At 39.0% G+C, this 22,294-nt stretch overlaps 1 pseudogene; it reads right to left on the reverse strand.

Annotated features, from left to right (window-relative positions):
* Positions 1-971: 971 nt before the first annotated feature.
* LOC116582384 lies at positions 972-8,738 on the reverse strand (annotated as a pseudogene).
* Positions 8,739-22,294: the final 13,556 nt, after the last annotated feature.

Here is a 22,294-nt window from a genome sequence, read left to right on the forward strand (position 1 = left end):
AAGAACCAGCCTAACCCAGAGCCTCTGACCTGCCTATATGTACTGTCCCCAGGGAATGAGGAGCCATGTTCTTCAGTTTGATTTATCACCTAAGCACTACCCAGCCAGTTGGGCACATTAGATGTCACTGAGCACCTCTTTGGACATCAATATAGCATGGCGGATACTGGGGAAGGCATGATATGGCTTTGAAATCACCAAGTACCACTCTTAACACCTCTGTGGGTGTGATTCTGGGGAGGCTAAGGTTCTCTGGTTGGATGAAAGGAGCTTTCTTTAACCCTCTAGAGAGCTTTCTCACACTGACCTGTTAACCTTCCTTATCACTCCTCATTCAATTCTGGAGGCTCACAAAGCAAGGAGAGGTATTTTCTCCAAGTCATTCCCATGGCCACCACTATTCCATGATTCATTCTCTTCTCTCTCACCCTTCACCATTACCTAGTACTTTGTTTCTCTTACCTAAGATCCTCCAGGTTAATGTGGCCATTTTTAAGTCTTCATGGAGTTGTGGATCATCCTACTTCTCTCCTATTAGAATAGATACAATTAAAATGACAGTTACAGACATTGGTGAAGACACAAAGCAACTAGAAATCATAGACAATGGTACAATCACTATAAAATAGTGCAAGCACTTAGGAAAACTGGTATTTTCTACAAAAGTTGAACAAAACTCCCTATGATCCAGCCATTGCACTCTTTTTTTTTTTTAAAAAAATTTTTTTTAAGATTTTATTTATTTATTTGACAGAAAGAAATCACAAGTAGACGGAGAGGCAGACAGAGAGAGAGGAAGGGAAGCAGGCTCCCTGCTGAGCAGAGAGCCCGATGTGGGACTCCATCCCAGGACCCTGAGATCACGACCCGTGCCGAAGGCAGCAGCTTAACCCACTGAGCCATCCAGGCGCCCCCCATTGCACTCTTTTAAAAAAAAAAAACTCTGATCTTATTTGTTATTCTAGATAATCTCATTTTTGACTAGACTCAGACTTAGAGATAGAAGGTCTCAAAGAGGACTGCCTCCATCTCTTGGCAATTTGTTGCTGGTATTTTTCTTGGGCTTCCTTCATTCTCTTGGCCAAAGTTTAGTATAGTCTACAGCCTCTTCCTTATTTTTCTTCGTCTGTTGTTTCTTCAGAGTAGTACACAGATGTTTGTGTTGGAGAACATGTGGAGTTACAAGATGCTGAATCTTAAGTGCTTTAGTTCTAGGTTTCTTACCTTCTTTGTTTAGGACATTTCTCACAACATACTCGTGGACATCATCTTCTTTAGAGAGATCAAAAAATTTGCAGATTCTGCTAGCTCTTTTGGGCCCCAGGTGATGAGGCACAGTAGTATCCATGAGTCCAGGAATATCCTTCTCCCCCTCCCCTTTTTTTTACAATGACCAAACTGAAAACACTGGCATCCATAGAGCAACCCCAGACTTTTGTTCTCTAGTCCTACTTGGTCTGTAGCAGGAATTCCCATTACTCAGCAACAGCCAGACACGGCCATGGGTCAAGACACCGCAATTCCTGCAGGAGGCTTGCTTGTCATTGCTACCACTGATTCAGACCACGGAACCTTCCATTTTTCCTGGAGCATCAGTAGCAACTTCTGTAGCCATACACTTCTCACATAAGATACAAAGTTTATGTTCATCGTCCACTTTAGTGATTTTCTGGCAGCTAGGAGCTGGGAAAGAGTGTTCAGCTTTGTCCTAACAGCCCGCTGCCTTTGATGTACTACGAAAAAGAGCCAGCCACTGCAATCTTAAATTATTTATTCAAGGGCAATGAAAACATGTCTCTACAAAGACTTGTAGGAAGGTTCCTAGTAGCTTTAGTTGTAATAACTAAAACTGGAAAAAAAATGAGTGCAAATGTCCATCAGTGGGTTGTGTGGGTGAATAAGGTATTTTCATAGACTGGAATGCCACTCAGTAATACAGAGTAATGGAATCTGATACGTGCAACAACATTAATGCATCTCAAAAAAACATTAAAGAGTGAAAGAAGCCACACAAAACAGAGTACATGCTGTAAGATTCCATTTGTATGTAAAACTTAAAAATGTAAGCTAATCTATAGTGACAGAAAGCAGATCATTAGCTGCCCGGGGCTGGGGGACAAAGAGGAGGGAGAGGGTTAATTAGATCAATTATAGCTCAATAGATGTGTTAGAACATCAATAAGCAAGCAAACTACAAAGCCCTGGCAGGAATAAGGCAGGGACAGGCAAGCAGTGGCTTAGAGAGATGATGCTGCCCGGGGTTAGGGATCTGCAGGAAGTCACTACCAACCTCACAGATCACCTTCAGCCTCAAAGCCGCTTACGTGGCTGGGAGATGCAGAGCGTGCAATGAAAAAACACCCTCTGTTTGAAATCACAACGCGATCACAAACTTGATCCCAGAGTCTGCTTGCCTCTTGCAGAAGAAGCGGCAAAGGTACCTGTGCTTCTCATTTGCACCCCAAAGCTCATGCCAGTGACTAAGATTCTGTGGAACTCAGCTGGGAGATCCCAAGTTCGCATCCTGTGCGATCGAGGGGATGCTACAGGGCAGAACGTAAAAGGGTCCTGAATGCCAACAGAGAGTCAGCAGACCACGCATAGGATTGGGAAGCCCGATGCAATATATAGGGTTCTCTATCAGAAGCAACTTTTTGAAGAACTGCTCAGGCAAAGCAAGGGAACCAGTGTAACGTTTCTTCCACACTTGCTGTTTAGCTTTGGAAAGCTAAAGTCATCTGCTTATAGCTGACTGTGTAATTTCTCATACAAGCTAGGAGACCTCTTTTAAAGTGAAATTGAGGGTATTAATGATCACACCTGGATAAACAAGAGTAAACCAGGCTTGTGCTGGGCAAACACGGCCCAGTCGTCCAGCAGTCTAAATGAGAAGAGTCCTTTGGATCAATTAGTTTGTGATATGGGATTCAGTGCTCTCCAAGTCACAGTTCGACAGATGGTCATGAAACAACTCCGGGGTTCTCTAATTGCAGTAAGCTTTGGGGAAAATTGTTTCACCTAAATTATCATGTTGAGTCTGTGATGAGGCCTAAGAGGTTGTTGCTTTGTGGAAATGTGAGCCTCAAATATAAGAATATAACTGATGCAAAGTTGCCTAATACTTTTGAGGCAGCAAACTACAAAATGAATCAGAGAAGGGAAGTTCATATCGAGGCTCTGGGCGGAAATGTAGACATGGTCCTCAGGCAAGAGATCAAACCTAGAGATTTATTTAAGCACTCTGCTTGCGTCATCTCAGTCCATTCTCTTAACAAATCTGTGACACCGGGAGTATTAACCCAATTTTGTAAGTGAGAGAAATGACGACTAAAGAGCTAAAGCATCCTGTTCAAGTTCACACAGCTAGTGGTGAGTCAGGAATTGAACATAATTCTCTTTGACGCCAAGCTTAGTGTTTGTTCCACTAAAGGCCATCCTGTCCTTAGTAGTCATTTACCACTAATGGCTCTCACTGCCCAGAATACAGAGACAAACCAGAGAATGGACCGACTGGAAGATTCATGAAACTGAATCTGGAATTGAATCTGGAAAGTCTGAAATGTTCTTTTGGAGAAATTATAGCGCAAGTAGACCCTAGAACCTCATGGTCTGTTGTGTCTGGGGCAGTGCTTTTTAAGCTTTAATGTACTTACAAATGACTTGATAAAATGCAGAGGTCTGAGGTGAAGCTTGAAATTTTGCCTTTCTTTTTTCTTAAATATTTTTATTTATTTGAGAGAGAGAGAGCAAGAGCACATGAATTGAGGGGGGGAGGCAGAGGGAGAAGCAGACTCCCCACTGAGCCCGATATAGGGCTCGATCCCAGGACCCTGGGATCATAACCTGAGCCGAAGGCAGACGCTTAACTGACCAAGTCATCCAGATGTCCCCCAAAGCTGATGTTCTTTTGCCTTCTGGTTTGTGGAACATTCTTGAGTAAGGAGACTGCAGGATATGAATGGATCTGGGTGATTCTTGAAGTCCACTTTAAGAAAGTTTAATTCTGCCAGTGAGAAGGTCATTCCTTTGTGACTTTGGTTAGTTTTGTTTCTAATGCGAATCTATTGGTATTAGGACAAACCACTAGTATATATATTTCTTCTTCTTCTTCTTTTTTTTTTTTTAAGTAGAACTTCTCCTGTTTTCTCTCCTCTACTGTCCAGCACTTATGTGAATGACCGGGCTGACCATTATATTCTCCAAATAGCCACAGTCATTTAAATATTAAAGAAGAATATCTGTTTGCCTTTATAGAGAATCAGCACTTTCAGAACACTGCAATTATCTAACATAGATCGGCATTGGATCTATTAAGTAGAAAGGATGGCTGCATCATTTCTGGGGTAACTCAAATACAATACACTTTCAGTGCGGTTTTCTCCCTTACTGAGATGATACATACAACTGAATAGTGAAAGAACTAGAAGAAAAATGGAAGAGTATTCTGTCCTTTGGTTTATTTAGGGCTCTTGGTGGGGAGGGGGTTGTCACCAAAGGGCAATTGTACAAGACACTTTTGATAGGAATGACTGAAGTCTCTTCCAAGTTATTAAGCATACTTACACAATCTAATTCTTTAAGGAGAGTCCCTGAGGAAGATAACCAAGAAAAGGATAGCAATCTTAAACAAGGAAAAAAAAAACAAATGACATTTTGGAGATTGTAAAAAAAAAAAAAAAATCTAGGGAAATGAGTTTTGTTTAGAGAGAGAAAAGGGACAGAGGGCAAGGATCTGCCTCCACACTGCTTCCACCTCCTCCCTCGCTTCTCTTTGTTTCTACTCTACCACAGATTACCTCATTACTTTGAAAGGATTTTTTAAAAATCTTGAGTCATTCTGGAAGTCTTTCCAATTGTGGTCTGAACAACCAATATTAGGAATTACTTTTTTTAATCTTTAACCTCTTGGAAACAAAGAACATTTTGAAAAATTGACTTTGCTTGTGTCATTTATTTAATACTCATTCCCTTATAAACATCATTCTACTCAAAAGGCAGCACGTAGAAATACAGCTGCCCTTGTCTGTAATGACTTTCCCACAGTTCCAATAAATGTCACCGGTGCTTTCAGAAAGGAAACATTACCCCCCACTCCCTTGGATCTTTAAATATTTATTCACTGATAACCTGAACACATGTGTTTCACTCGGAGAAGGTGTGTTGGTTCCTCGAAGGCTTTTCAAAAATCAATAGTGTGCAAAGTGATCCGTGAGATCATAGGAAAATTCTGTAACTTTGAAATTTCGAAGTGTTTTCATCTATATTTCTGATGGATCTTCAATTGTCAGAAGACTCTTCGATGGACCCCTTTTAGCCATGCGCAAGAAAGGACCTGTAAATAGGCATCAGGGTGAGGCTAGCGGAGAATTTAAAGGAGGTCTTTTATTAAGTCAATCTTTGAGGTCTGTTTGTTAAAATTTTACAATATCGTTCCGGGTTTTGGTAACACTCCCCTGTATTTAGGTTGGAAGAAATTAATAATATCAGCCCACTACCTCTTTTACAATCCTCAGGGAAACAGTTTCAATAGAGAAGGGCTTTCTGACTTCTTCCTCCCCTCTCCTACTATTCACTTTTCAGCTACTTTTCTAAAAGCGTCTTTGAAATCACATATCCTTTTGGTCAGTGCTAGAAGAAGAGGGCTTTCTGACTGCGAAGCCAGCTCCTTCTTAGCAACAGATGACCCCCACACACCCGGAATAGCTACAAGCTCTGTGCTTTCTGTGTGTCTCTTGTATGATCAGTGACAATTTGCTTAGTTTCCCCTCACCTGCTTCCTAGCTAGTAATTACCGAGAGACAGAATCTTTGTGTAACCCTGACTTACAGCTATTAGAATAGGATGTAATTGTACCAAGTGTAATTGGCTTCAGTAGCAGAGCCCCATTAACCTGGCACGGCCGTTCTTAAAGCAGCCTGTGATCTAGCTCATTAAATTTTATCTTCAGTAATAGGAAAAGTTATGACCTTTGCTGTTCCCTTCTTCATGTATTTATGCAGACATGTCACCTAGGATATCAGTACATACAGTGTCATCGAAATGCAGAGGAAGGCCAACCTTGTGTACCGGGAGTGACTAAAAATTGAGTTCCAAATGTAATGCCAATGAAAGACATGACCCATATTTAAAGAGGGTCCTGAAAGGTCTGAGGCAAGAAAAGAATTCTGCTGGGTGACGTGCCCTCCTGCCCATGTATCTTCCTCTCCAGCAGCGTGGACGGCACCCAGCAGTTGAGCTCTCTGTCCTGAGAGAGGGGCACTGGGAATTTCTCAGCACACACATGTTCCTACAGTAGAATGACTGGAAGAAGAAAGCCATTGGGTTTATCTGACACCCACAGTAAAAAAAAAAAAAGAACTGGACTGGGTTGTTACCTCAGGTTGGGTCTGAACCTGTCAGCAAAAATAGGAGAAGGTGCTTACCCAAACTGGGCCAGTTTGCCCATTGAGAAAGTAAGAATAATAGCTTAGGTACTCTCTAAGATCACTTCAAAGTAAAGATTTCAAGACAGCCAAATAGGCATTATGTTTAAGTTCTTAAAATTAAGTTAGTTCTGAACAATTAAGTTGCATCACATCAATTCTCCCTTTCATTCAGAGACAGGACTCATAATGATTACCTCATGGCTGATCAAGAAAAATTTGTTAATTAAGAAGAAAAGAAAGCTTTTATGTGCCTAAGAGCTTTAGAATGTGCTAGAACATCAGGAGTCTCCTGATCTGACAATTTTATGTTTGATGGTTAGTTTTCTGTGTCGACTTGGCTAAGCTGTAGTACCTAGTTATTTAATCAAACACTAAGCTCAATGTGGCTGTGAAGGCATTTTATAGATGTGTTTAACATCTACAGTCAATTTACTTGCAATAAAGAGAATTACCCTTGATAGTGTGGGGGGGCCTCATGCAATCAGTTAAAAGGCTCTCAGAGTAAAACTGGGGTTTCCATGAAGAAGAAATTCTGCCTGCGGATGATAGTTTCAGCTCCTGCCCAAGAGTTTCCAGCCTGCTGGCCTGCCCTATATATTTCTGACTTGCCTAGCCAGATGCTACAATTGCATAAGCCAATTTTTTGATTGATAGATAGATAGATATTTAGATGAAAAATATTTCCTGCTATTGGAGCTTGAGTGTGTCCCCAAAATGATATGTTGAGGTCCTAGTTTCCAATCCCATATACTCTGAATGTCAAGTTCTTCAGAACCAGGGTCTTTACTGGTGTAATTAAATGAAGATGAGGTCATATTGAATTAGGATGGGCCTTAAATTCAATGACCAGTGCCCCTGTGAGGAGAGGGAGATATGAAGACACAGAAAAGACAAAGAGAAGAAAGCCAAGGAATATCAAGGATTGTCAGCAACCCCCAGAAGCCAGAAGAGCTAAGGAAAGATTCTTCCCTATAGCATTTAGAAGGAGCATGACCTTGCTGACACCTTGGATTCAAACTTCTAGCCTTTACAGAAGTGTGAAAAGACTGTTTTTGCTTTTTCAAGTCGCTCATTTTTTTGGTCACCTTAACAACCACCCTAGGAAACTAATACACCCATTTAACTATTGGTTATGTTTCTTTAGTAGACTTCTGACCAATGCAACGTTCTTTTGGTGAAAATTTATCTTTCTAAGTGAAATTACAGGACTTTTTTTCCTCAGGCTATCTCTGTAACTACTTTTCAACAAATGGAACTACTTTTTTTGGAGACTTTTTATTTTCAAGGGTCTCCTGGGTGGCTCAGTCCATTGAGCTCAACCCTCAGGGTTGGGAGACTGAGATCCACAATGGGCTCTGCACTCAGCAAGGAGTCTGCTTGAGATTCTCTCTCTTCCTCTGTCCCTTGCCCCCTCTTTAGAGTAAAATACATAAATCTTTTTTAAAAAGATTTTTTTTAATTTTTATTTTTATTAACATATAATGTATTATTAGCCCCAGGGGAGATTTTTTTATTTTTAAGTAATCTCTACACCCAGTTTGAGGCTGGAATTCACAGCCCTGAGATCAAGAGTCACATGGTCTATTAACTGAGCCAGCCAGGCACCCTACAAATGGAACTACTTCTAAGAAATGTTTGCAGGAAAAAAGTTAACGGTCAACAAATGTACAAGCACCTGGAAAAAGTAACTTTGGCTTCTTTCTTGCACTTCTGCTCAGAGCCTTTAATATGATAATATATGCCAAGTGTCTCCAAGGCAGATCTATAGAATGTAATATTTTCCAAAATTATAAAGGCTTGGAAATTCTGTTTGGGTATATGTATTAATATCTCCCAAAAGTAGTGCTTCTTGAAAAACACTTTGGAAAATGCTGGATTAAAACCAAATTAAATTATTTTCAATGCCATTACCTTTTTTTAATTTTTTAAATATTTTTATTAACATATAATGTATTATTAGCCCCAGGGGTACAGATCTGTGAATCGCCAGGTTTACACACTTCACAGCACTCACCATAGCACATACCTTCCCCGATGTCCATAACCCCACCATGCCCTTACCTTTTTTTAAGGGATATGATCAATATAGAGAAAAATGAAAAGCTAAAATTAAGGAAAAGTTGACATACAGAAGAGCACAGCCAAGCATGCAACATATAGTAGTTCTTGAAAATTTATGAAATCATTGAAAAGCTGACAAAACCCATTGCCATCTACGTCCGTTAGAACAGGCTATCTCCAGTCAGTGAGTCAGGATCTATGCTCCTTGCAACTTGTAACAATGCCATCTACAAATCTATCACTTACAGCCATCGAGGCTGGAGAGAGAAGGCATGTGGAAAACGTACAGACTCCTAACTGCCTGGATCCATAGCCCATTGGTCACATTCTGATGGCCAAAACTCAACATGTAGCACTAATTCATTGCAGAGTTGTGCCTTCCGTTTAGTGGGAAGTAGGAGGCCAAATATATAGGTACACATAGAAAAGCATGGTAGATTTGGTGGCGGGAAAACAAAGCATTTCTTGGCTGATAGCTTTTATTCCCATCTTTGCTTTTTAACTATAGGATCGTATTTACTGTCGGTCCACAACTTAGCCTGCACCGGCAAAGCGTTCATCCCCTTGGGATTGGAAAAGGTGGGCTTGCTTTGGTTTTGTTTCTGTTTTTATCTTTTTGGGGATGGGCTTTGTTGATAATGCTATATGGGAGGGTCCCATTCAGTGATGTCAGGTGATAGTTAAATTGAAATTGCAAGCTTTGTCAATCCAAATAGAAGTTACATAAACAGTGAGCACAACACATTATTTCCTTAATTTCTTCCCATATTTTTAAAGCAAACTTTGCCCTTTGGCAAAAGTAGTATAAACCCATCAATCTCGAAGCCAAGGTTTAGATCTGTATAGCCTTTTCTAGTTATCTCAAGTCAGCAATTTCAGGATCTGTTCTTTTTTTTTTCCAATAAAATTATTAATTTAACAAATGATCTCCTTTTTTCCTATAAATTAAAATATTTAACTAAAAGCAGTGACATTGCCTAAGGAGCAATTACTGCAAATTTAGGAATTCAGTCTTAGATACCAGTGATGAATGAAAATACAATTTTAAAGCCAGGCATTCCCAGGTCCAAATGAAGTACCTTCTCCTAAGCTTAACTTGGACACTATCTAACCTCTGAGTTTTCTTTAGACACTTGGCTATAAGTCCCCTCTGGCCATGGTCCTGTGGTTACACTCTGGCTACGTGCCTACGGTGTTATTTGTAGAAATACAGAAGCTTTTGTAATCAGCGTTTCCCTGACAACTTGAGTACCTCAATAAATAGAGAGAAAGGGAACTCATATTTACAAAGTGTCTACTGTGTGATATTACATAGTATTTATTCTCACCAAGCTAGGCACTTCCTGCACATTCTCTCATTTGCATGCGCCACCTTACTCCCCATTCCAATAGGCATACTGAAGGAGTTACGAATTTCTCTTTGCTTCTTGGAATGTTAAAAATAACTGGCACTGACTAAATTAATTCAACAAAATTATAAGGTATTTCCTTCACATATATTCCCTGTTGCCTGTGTAACAACAGCCTTAATAAGGGATGTGGCAACAGGGCCAAAGTCATGTCTCCCTGAACACAGCTAAGCCAATTACAAAAATATTCTGCCATCCAGAACTCCATAGGCCACATCAAAAATGTGGTTTATAATTATTTGTTTAGAATGGTCTCTTAGGAAGCAGACAGCATTTCTCCTGATATAACAATTTTCCTCTCTGAAAGAACATTTACTTTGAATAATTTTAAATATTATGCATTCACACTCACACCTTTTTCCTGGCAACTGCATTCTTTTTCATGACCAGGAAAATGTGACTTTTATGGGAAGAAAAATGCAAGATAGTAAAAAGGTGGTTTTTAAACATAGTTTTCGGAGACATTTATTTTTTATTTCTTAGACAGAAACACAATTTCTATGATGCATAATAATGCCAGCAATGATTTTAGCTCAGACATTTCAAGGACATAACTTGAAAATACAAATAAAAAAGATTGCTTTACTTGCAAGATACATGAAGAGCCAATATAAACTGTGGCTATCTCATTGTGTGTTTTTCTGCACAGAGAACCGAGTAATAAATTCACAATGGATCAAGAACCCACACATTCTAATGCATGCATCTTATTTGGTATTAACATCCTGAACTGCGGTTGAGGTGCACAGTGTGCCTTTTGTAGGTTTTCTTTCTTTCTTTCTTCCTTTTTTTTTTTTAAATAGTCTCCACACCCAGCTTGGAGCCCAACATGGGACTTGAATTCATGACCCTGAGATCATAGACCTGAGCTGATATCAAGAGTCAGGCATTTAGTGGACTGAATCACCCAGGTGCCCCCACACAGTGTGTCTTTTAAAAAAAATTGTTAATTCCAGTAGAGTTAACAAACAGTGTTATATTAGTTCCACATGTACACATATATCTTTCAACACTATGACTATTTCTTGAAAGCCTATCACTCGTAAGTGCTGAGTTAGGGCCTGCGATCCAATGGTGAACAAACCCAGACAAATTCCTTGCTTCATGGTGCTTATTATGTAGTAGAAGAGATGGAAATCAAGCGAATCATCAAATGGATAAGAGTAGAATTTTAAACTGAAACTATTCAATGAAGAAAATATACACGAGACAAGCAAAATGTATAAAATTGGGTAGCTAACTGGATCTAGGAATTATGTGAAGGCTTCCATGTGGAAGTGCCTTTTAAGATGAAATATGAGGGATGAAGAAACATTGACTAGGAGACAGGGAAAAGCAGGAATAATATTCCAGGAGGAAGGAGCAACATTTCAAAGATTCAGAATTCGGCAGGAAGCAAAGAAAATCAGTCATGCTAGGGGGAGCTGAATGCAGGAAAGACTGAAGGAATAGGCTGGAACTAGACCTAGTAGGACACCACAGGCCCTAGAAAGGACTGCAGTCTCTGTCCCCAAAGCAACAAATCTGCAGAAACTTTCAGTGCAGAGGGGAGGGAGCAGCAGAAGGCAGGGAAGGTAGATGTTCTTTACCCCATGCAGTCACCTTTATTGATGCCAATTTTTTTTTCTTTTTTTAATTGAAGTATAGTTGACACACATCATGTTGCATGAGTTTCAGGGATACAACATAGTGATTGGACACGTCTATCCATAATGGCGTGTTCACAGCAAGCCATCTACTGTCGGTCACCATGAAACGCTATTACAATACCATTGGCTATATTCCCTACTCTGCCCCTTTTATTCCTGTGAATTATTCCTTCTCTAACTGGAAGCCTGTATCTTCCCTAACCCTTCACCCATTTTGCTCATCTCCCATCCCTCCATCCCTGGCAACCATCAGTCTGTTCTCTGTATTTTTAGGTCTGTTTCTGCTGTTGTGTGTTTGCTTCTTCATTTGTTTTGTTATGAACTGATTTTTCTGGACTCCATGGTGTTCTGATTGGATGGAGACACACGTGTGGATGGAGGGAGACTGGTTAGGATAAAATTACAAAAACAGTAAAGTCAAAATGTATGCTGATTTGTTCTCCGTTCCTCCACTTCACCCTCTGCAGGTCTGCGTTACACCCTTTTCTGCCTGTTCTGTGTATTGGACATGGAGCCCTGCTCCCTTGCTGGCTGGCTGCTGGACGGGTTTTAGCCCACTGGAGGCACCAACAGGACATTGAAGGGCAGGAGAAGAGAAAGGTAAGGGGAGTATTTCTCCCCAACATCTTCCTCCACACCACTCCTCTGGCAGTAGTTCCATTTCTTTACAATGACAGCTCCTGCTAGGTGACCTCTCCTTCATGGCCCTTCTCAGCTCCCAAGCCTTTAGAAATACCAGTAATTTTTTAAAAATAAGATACTTTGTCCATCTCCTGAAGCAGTATGATTATATATGCAAGTATGTGATTAAAATAAATCTCTACCTAGATTATTAAGTGAATCATGCTATTAATATAAAATAAGAAAGTAGCAAAAGAACTAGTTCACGTTAGTAAATCATGTAAACTTGGGTGTCAATCTACCTCCAATAAAATCCCAGCTTAGTCATTTCTTTGCTGTGTGACATTGTGTAAGTTACTTTGTCTAGAAGCACCCTTACCTTAAAAAAGCCAATGGTATTTTAATAAGGATGGCATTTAAAGTATAGATCGCTCTGCGAAGGATAGACATTTTAACAATCTTCCAGTCCAGAAGCATGGAATGTTTTTCCATCTTTTTGTGTCTTCCTCAATTTTTTTTCATATGTGTGCTGTAGTTTCTCAAGTACAGATCCTTTACCTCTTTGGTTATTCCTAGGTATCTTGTGGGTTTTGTTGCTATTGTAAATGGAATCTATTCCTTGATTTTTCTTTCTACAGTTATATTGTTAGTGTATTGAAAAGCAACTGATTTTTGTACCCTCCCACATTGCTGAGTTCTAGTAATTTGGGGGTGGACTCTTTTGGGTTTTCCACATAAAGTATCTTGTCATCTACAAAGAGAGAGAATTTGACTTCTTTGCCAATTCGGAGGCCTTTTATTTCTTTTTGTTGTCTGGTTGCTGAGGCTAGGACTTCTAGTACTATGTTGAACAATAGTGGTGAGAGTGGGCATCCCTGTGGTGTTCCTGACCTTAAGAGAAAATTGAGAATGATATTTGCTGTGAGTTTTTCATGGATGGTTTTTATGATATTGAGGATCCCGATACTCTGAAGAGTTTCAATCAGGAATGGATGTTGCATTTTGTCAAATGTTTTTTCTGCGTCAGTTGAGAGAATCATATGGCTTTTGTCTTTTCTTTTATTGGTATGTTCTATCACGTTGATTGATTTGCAAACGTTGAACTATCCTTGCTTCCCCAGAATAAATATCACTTCCTAGTGATGAATAATCCTTTTAATGGGTTCTATTGGTTAAAATCTTGTTGAGTATTTTGACATCCATGTTCATCGGGGATATTGGTCTGTAATTCTCCTTTTTTAAAATAATTTTTTATTATGTGAGTCACCATACAGCAGATCATTAGTTTTGGATATAGAGTTCCATGATTCATTGTTTACATATAACACCCAGTGCTCCATGCAATATGTGCCCTCCTTAATAACCACCACCACGGTCACCCATGTCCCAACGCCCCTCCCCTCTAAAACCCTCAGTTTGTTTGCAAGGGTCCATAGTATCTCCTGGTTCATCTCCCCCTCTAATCCCCTCCCCCCACTTTCTTTTTCCCTTCCTTCTCCTAATGTCTCCATGCTATTCCTTAGGTTCCACAAATAAGTGAAACCATAGGATAATTGTCTTTCTCTGCTTGACTTCTCTCATTTAGCATAATCCCCTCCAGTTCCATCCATGTTGATGCAAATGGTGGGTATTCATCTTTTCTGATGGCTGAGTAATATTCCATTTCAATTCTCCTTTTTGATGGTGTCTTTTTCTGTTTGGGGATTAGGGTAATGCTAGTCTCATAGGACAAGTTTAGAAATTTTCCATTCATTTCTATTTTTTTGAACAGCTATAGTAGAATAGGTATGATTTCTTCTTCAAGTGTTTAGTAGAATTCCTCTGGGAAGCCATCTGGCTCTGGGTCCTTGTTTGTTGCAAGCTGGAACAAACAATCCTAAAATTTGTATGGAACAAGAAAGGATCCTGAATCACCAAGGGAATGTTGTAGAAGAAAACCAAAGCTGGGGTCATTGTGTTGCCTGATTTCAAGCTATATTATGAAGCTGTGATCACCAAGACAGCATGGTACTGGCATAAAAACAGATACATAGACCAATGGAACAAAATAGAGACTCCAGAAATGGACCCTCAACTCTACGGCCAACTAATCTTTGACAAATCAGGAAAAATATCCAATGGAAAAAAGACAGTCTCTTTAATAAGTGGTGCTGGGAAAACTGAACAGCTACATACAGAAGAATGAAACTGGACCATTCTCTTACACCATACCCAAAGATAAATTAAAAATGGATGAGAGAACTCAATGTGAGACAGGAATCTATCAAAATCCTAGAGGAGAACATAGGCAGTATCCTCTTTGACATTGGCCACAGCGTCTTCTTTCAAGACTCGTCTCCAAAGGCAAAGGAAACAAAAGTAAAAACGAACATTTAGGACTTCATCAAGATCAAAAGCTTCTGCACAGCAAAGGAAACAGTCAACAAAACAAAGAGGCAACCCATGGAATAGGAGAAGATATTTGCAAATGACATTACAGATAAAGGGCTAGTATCCAAGATCTATAAATAAGTTCTCAAACTCAACACTCAAAAAACAAATAACCCAGTCAGAAAATGGGCAGAAGATAGGAACACACTTCTCCAAAGAAGACATACAAGTGGCTAACAGACATATGAAAAAATGCTCAACATCACTAGCCATCAGGGAAATACAAATCAGAACCACAACGACATACCACCTTACACCAGTTAGAATGGAAAAAATTAAGAAAACAGGAAACAACAAATGTTGGTAATGATGTGGAGAAAGGGAAACCCTCTTACACAGTTGGTAGGAATGCAAGCTGGCATAGCCACTCCAGAAAACAGTATGGAGGTTCTTCAGAAAGTTAAAAATAGAGCTACCCTATGTCCCAGAAATTGCACTACTAGGTATTTACCCTAAAGACAGAGATGTAGTGCAAAGAAGGGACACATGCACCCCAATGTTCATAGCAGCAATGTCCACAGTAGCCAAACTATGGAAGGAGCCAAAATGCCCTTCAACAGATGAATGGATAAAGAAGATGTGGCCCATATATGCAATGGAATATTACTCTGCCATCAGAAAGGATGAATACCCACCATTTGCATGAACATGGATGGAACTGGAGGGGATTATGCTAAGTGAACTAAGTCAAGCAGAGAAAGACAATTATCATATGGATTCACCCATATGTGGAACATAAGGAATAGCAAAGAAGACCTTAGGGGAAGGGAGGGAAATCTAAAGGGGGAGAAATCAGAGAGGAAGACCAACCACGCGAGACTGTGGATGCTGAGAAACAAACTGAGGGTTTCAGAGGGGACGAGGGTGGGTAGAGGGGGTAATGGGGTGATGGGTATTTTTTTTAAAGATTTTATTTATTTGACAGACAAAGATCACAAGTAGGCAGAGAGGCAGGCAGCGAGAGAGGGGAAAGGAGCTTCCCTGCTGAGCAGAGAGCCCGATGCAGGGATCGATCCCAGCACCCTGGGATCATGACCTGAGCCGAAGGCAGAGGCTTAACCCACTGAGCCACCCAGGCGCCCCTGTGTGATGGGTATTAAAGAGGGCATGTATTGTGATGAGTACTGAGTGTTATATGTAACTAATGAATCATGGAACACTATATCCAAAACTAATGGTGTACTATATAGTGGCTAACTGAACATTAAAAAAAAATAGAAGCACCTTACCACTCTTCACTCTTCTAGCCCTAGTGATGGTAATGGCTTCTTTCTGTTGCCAGTCTCTGGGCCCTCAACATCCATTGTCAGTCCTCTTAACCTGGCCTCACATCTCTAGGAAGTTTATTCATTAAAGTGGCTTCACTTGCAGTGCCTGGGTAGCACAGTTGGCTAGGCATTTGACTCTTGGGTTTCAGGTCAGGTAATGATCTCCTGGTCATAGGATCAAGCCCTATGTAGGGGTCTGCACCCAGCATAGAGTTTGCTTGGGTTTGCTTGGGATTGTTTCTCTCTCTCTCTCTCTCTCTCTCCCTTTCTTTCTCTCTCTCTCTCATATAAATAAATCTTTAAAAAAATAAAGTGGTTTCACTTGAGCCACCTAAGGGGGAGGTTATTCCCTCCTGGAACCATGATTACACAAAATACGATGGAAATAATCATTTCCAAAAGACAGAAACCTCAATATACTGAGGGATGAAATAGACCATAACTGTAGAGTGCAACACATCCATATAAAATGTGACAGTGTGTTATCATCAGCCACCTGAAGTGAATACGTATGCTTGAAGATGGAATTAGGTTGAAACATAGCCTTGAACAACACATACCAGTGATAGAATACTGGGCTGCCTAAGTTTCATATGTATATCTAGATGCTTGAGATCATCTAGAAATAGCATATCTGGGTTAGTCCCTGGAGTTCTACCTGTTCCATCACACATTTTGGCTATGTAAATGGATTTAGTCCATTTGGTCAATTATATCCTCTGGTTGACATATCCCCAGTCTGCTGAGTGGGAATAAAGTCTTTTTCTTCAGTTTATGCAGGGTAATGGTCGGTGAATGAAGTAGTTTTGGATATATGCAGTGGTATAACATTAGAAACATAATGACCCTGGGTCAGTCTTATAGACAAAAAGCAATAAATGGGACAATTGTATGCATATAATGGGAAAACCATGTGAATGATCTCAGAGTTCAGTTTCTATGTGCATACCATTCACATTGCTCAGTCCCCTCATAAATGAGTAGATTTCTTTTCTAATTCAGTATTTGTATACTCTCTTGGCACACACATTCCCAAATACCATACTAATTCCTTCCAAGACCTCACTAATTACCCAAAGCAAGACATAAACTGTTGATGAGAAAATGAATGGCTTTAATAATATATGCTCTATCTCTGGCAGTTCCTTTTGCTTGTCAATAGCTATACTATACCTCAACAGTAAACTGAGAACACTAGACTGAAGTACTGACAAGAGGTCAATACATGCTGTTCTCAGCATAGACTATAAAACAGTGTTCTTGCATTCCATTATAAAGTAGTAATGAAGGAAGAATATAACATTTGCAGAAGACCTTAGTCTCCATTTCACTAACAGTTGCCTGTTATCGTTTCAAGAGACTTGATTTCATGCAAAGAAAGCTTTCTAGCGTCTTCAAATTCACCACTTAGTACTCAAGGACAATACAACAGTGACGATGTCCTTGATAATTGCACTCCTCAGAAAAAGATTAGGCTTAGTGCAAATCAGAAAGCCATTGTTAAAAGCCATTATTCTTCCATGTGACAAAAAAAAATGCTTGCCCTTCAATTTTATGGAAGGAAATGAAAAGGCAACTATTAAGATGAGCCTTCTAATGTGATTTATAAATGCTATCCAATATACATGGACATTTGCTAAGGCCTCCCCCTACTAAGACACTCTCTGTAGAAAAGTTACCTGTTTGGGATATTTTCTCATTTGGACCTGCACTATGGAAGGTTGCATATGCTAATTGGAGGTTCTGTTTTGGTTTTGGGGGTTTTTTTTTAATCTATTTATGGTCACGGTGCCAGACTTTTACCTCTACACACAAAGTTATCTTCTGGGAGCAGAGGTTCCTAGTAATATATGTTACCCCAAAAGATTTACATATAATTAAAAATGGAATTCTAACACATTCTAGGTCTGTGAGTTGACAGATATGAGTATAATGCAGATGGGGCTATTTAGTTCAGTCAGTTCTTTGGCCACAACCTGAAACCATCAACCCAGGCAAACAACTGTCAATAACACAGCATGTTGGTCAGAACTACAACCATATAGGTTTAACACATCCCCACCTACTGCGTACACCCTAATAAGAGGTTCTCAGTTGTGACATTTTTATAGTAACATGAAACTATTTGTACTAAAGGGAAATTTTTTTATTTTGGGGTCTATTAAATTCCTTAAGTTGTATCTTGAGTAGGAGACAGTATGGAACATGCTGTGTCAGTGAAGAAAAACCAGAATCTTAGGCTCATTAATGCCTACTCGTGGGAGAAACACACTGCTGTGGGGCCAGACTCAGAGGGAGTGAGTTGAGGATTAGCATAATGGGAGTCCAATGCACAGTATGTAAAAAAGATATGATGAAAGGAAAAATAAATTAATTCATAAACAGTTGGATATTTAAAAACTCCTTTGTTAGCAACTGCTAAAACACATAGACAAAAAAGAAAAAACATCATATAGAAGAATTGAACAGCCAATATGACATAACTGATATCTATTGAACAGTATATCTCCAAACTGCAATATACATTCTAGACTATAAAATAAATTACAGTATATTTAGAAGTATTTATATCATCCAAAATATATTCTCTGGTCACCATGGAATTGAATTAGAAATCATTAATAATAAGATGTTTAAGAAATGCCTAACACAAAAACAGACACAAAGATCAATGGAAGAGAATAGAAAGCCCAGAAATAGGCCCACAATTATATGGTCAATTAATCTTCGACAAAGGAGGCAAGAATATGCAAGAGGAAAAAGTCTCTTCAATAAAAGGTGTTGGGAAAACTGGACAGCAGCACGCAAAGGAATGAAACTAGACCACTTTCTCACACCATATACAAAAATAAATTCAAAATGGATTAAGGATCTAAACATGAGACCTGAAACCATAAAAATACAAGGCAGAACAGGTAGTAATTTCTCTGACATTGGCCATAACACCTTCTTTCTAGATATGACTCTCTTTTTTTTTTAAGATTTTATTTATTTATTTGACAGAGAGAGATCACAAGCAGGCAGAGAGGCAGGCAGAGAGAGAGAAGAAAGCAGGCTCCCGGCTGAGCAGAGAACCTGATGTGGGGCTCGATCCCAGGACCCTGAGATCATGACCTGAGCGGAAGGCAGCGGCTTAACCCACTGAGCCACCCAGGCGCCCCTCTAGATATGTCTCTTGAGGCAAGGGAAACAAAAGCAAAAATAAGCTATTGAGACTTCAACAAGAAAAAAGTTTCAAAAAAGGAAACAACCAACAAAACTAAAAGGCAACCTACAGAATGGACAAATATATTTACAAATGACCTATCTGATAAAGGGTTAGTATCCAAAATACATAAGGACCTTATACAACTCAACACCAAAAAAACCCCCAAATAATCCAATTAAAAATTGCAGAGGACATTAACAGACACTTCCCAAAGAAGACATCCCAATGTCCAACAGACATATGAAAAGACGCTCAACATCACTCATCTTCAGGGAAGCACATATCAAAACCACAATGAGATATAACCTCACACCAGTCAGGATGGCTAAAATCAAAACTCAAGAAACAGCAAGTGTTGATGAGTATGTGGAGAAAAAGAAACCCTCTTGCCCTGTTGGTGGGAATGCAAAATGGTGCAACCACCAGTATAGAGTTTCTTCAAAGAGTTAAAAATAGAACTGTGTTGGGGCGCCTGGGTGGCTCAGTGGGTTAAGCCGCTGCCTTCCGCTCAGGTCATGATCTCAGGGTCCTGGGATTGAGTCCCACATGGGGCTCTCTGCTCAGCAGGGAGCCTGTTTCCCTCTCTCTCTCTGCCTGCCTCTCCGTCTACTTGTGATTTCTATCAAATAAATAAATAAAATCTTAAAAAAAAAAGATAACATTTACAAAGAGCTCGTTTGTTTAAAAAAAAATAGAACTGTGTTATGATCTAGGAATCACACTACTGGATATTTACCCCAAAGATACAAAAACACCAATTAAAAGGGATCCATGTATCCCAATGTTTATAGAAGCATCATGAGCAATAGCCAAGTTATGGAAAGAGCCCAAATGTGCACTGAATGATGAATGGATAAAGAAGAGATGGTATATGTATACAGTGGAATACTACTCAGCCATAAAAAAGAATTTGCAACAACATGGGTGGATTTAGAGGATATAATGTTAAGTGAAATAGGTCAATCAGAGAGAAACAAATACCATATGATCTCATATGTGGAACTTAAGAATCAAAACAAATGATCAAAGAAAAAAGACAAAACAAAAACAGACTCTTAACTATAGAGAGCAAACTGATGGCTACCAGAGAAGAGGTGGATGAGGGCATGGATGAAATAGTTGATTGGAATTAGGGATTGCCCTGATGAGCACCAGGTGATGTATGGAAGTACTGAATCACTGTATTGTACACCTGAAACTAATATAACATTGTATGTTAACCACACAGGAATTAAAAATTTTTAAATGCCTAAACATTTGGAAATTCAACAGCATACTTCTGAATAACCAATAGATCAAAGAAGAAATCACAAAGAAAATTATAAACTGCTTGGATTGAACAATAATAAATTCATAACACATCAGAATTTAGGAAGGAGCTAAAGCAATGATTAAAGGAAAAAATATAACTATAAATGCACATATTAAAGAGGAAGAAAGTTTCATCTTTAGTGATCTGAGTTTCCACCATGAAGAGCTAGAAAAGGAACAATTGATCCTAAAGTAAGCTGAAGGAAGGAAATTACAGTGAAAAGTCAATAAAATAGAAAAGTGACAAAAAAATAAAGGAAGTCAAAAAAGAAGAACTTTGGTCTTTGAAAAGGCTAATTAAAAAATTCTGAAAAGACATTAAAAATTGATAAACACCTGGCCAGACTGATCCAGAATAAAAGAGGGAAAACAGAAACCAATATTAGGAATGAAAGAGAGAAAGTTATTATTGATCATACAGGTGTTAAAATGAAAATAAGGAAATACTATAAACAATTTCATGCCACTAAATTAAATAACTTAAAATGGACAACATTCCTTTGGAAATACAACTTACCAAAACCTGATAGGGAAGAAATAAAAATATACATAACACTATAGCTGTTTAAAAAAATCTGATGGTACTTCTCTGGCCAAGATGGAATAACAGAGACTGGCTTTACTTTGCCATTTGAAATGAGAAATAAAAGCCAAAAATATTGTATGAAACAAAGGTTTTCAAAATGATAATGACAGTGATCTCTGAAGGACAGGAGACAAATGGAGTGAGTCCTATGATTGCCCCCAACTTACTGCCTTGAGAAAATTTCCAGGCCATAGCACAGGGGGAATCTAGAAGAACCTCTAGGCTGAAGAGCTGAAACTGAGACTGCAAGTAGAGCAAGACACCTACAGTCCAGAGCAACATGGAAGGAGGAAAGCTAGGGAACTGCCAAGTATTCTGAAGAATACTCATCAGCAGGTGCATGTGAAGGCACTACCCAAGGGCATCTTGAAAGGATTAACAGTAGTAGTGCTCACTGCTCAGGATCAGGAATAACTCGGTTCCACCCACCAGCCTGGGAGAGTCCTAATTCACAGGGCATTTCTTAAGTGTTCAGAAAGGACTTGCTTCTGGAGTGAGGAAAAATTAAGCCTGTACTAAATACTGCTCATATCCTGCTTATAAAATATAAAAGGAAGACCCTGATAGATCAAACTATTTCCAAGAAAACAAATAGTTCAGGGGCACAAAAATAATCAGAATGCAAAAGGTAAAGTTCACGATGTCTGGCATCTGATTAAAGATTACTAGACATGAAAAGAGGCAGGAAAACATGACTAAGGAGAACAACCAATCATTCAAAACCAACATATAATTGACCCTGATGTTAGAAATAGCAGACGGGGACATTAAAATAATTATAACTGCATTCTATATGTTCTATATGTTGAAGCTAAGCAAATACATGAAATATAAAGAAAGACTAAAATGTCAGAGATGAAAGGTAGAAATTAATAGAAATGAAAAAGGTATAAATTTCCAGTTATAAAATAAGTAAGTCAGGAGGATGTAGTGTACAACATAGTGGCTATAGTTAATAATATTGTCTTACATATTTGAAAATAGCTAGGAGAGTGGATCTTGAAATTTCTGACCATGAGGAAAAAATTGTAACTTTGTATGGTGATGGATGTTAACTGGACTTATTGTGGTGATCATTTCACAATATATACAAATAATGAATCATTACATTGTATACCTAAAACTAATATAATATTATATTAATTATACCTCAATTTCAAAAAAGGTATAAGTGTATTCTGTCTGTTCTAAAAGTTAAGTAAATACATGAAATATAGAGAAAAATTATAATGTCAGAGATGAAAACTATACCAGATGGAAATAAGGTACATTGACATTGTAGGGGAAAAAATGAATTAAGGATGAGATTTCTAGGAAGAAAGATTT

The sequence above is a fragment of the Mustela erminea genome, chromosome X, assembly GCF_009829155.1.
Source record: "Mustela erminea isolate mMusErm1 chromosome X, mMusErm1.Pri, whole genome shotgun sequence".
Lineage (NCBI taxonomy): Eukaryota > Metazoa > Chordata > Mammalia > Carnivora > Mustelidae > Mustela > Mustela erminea.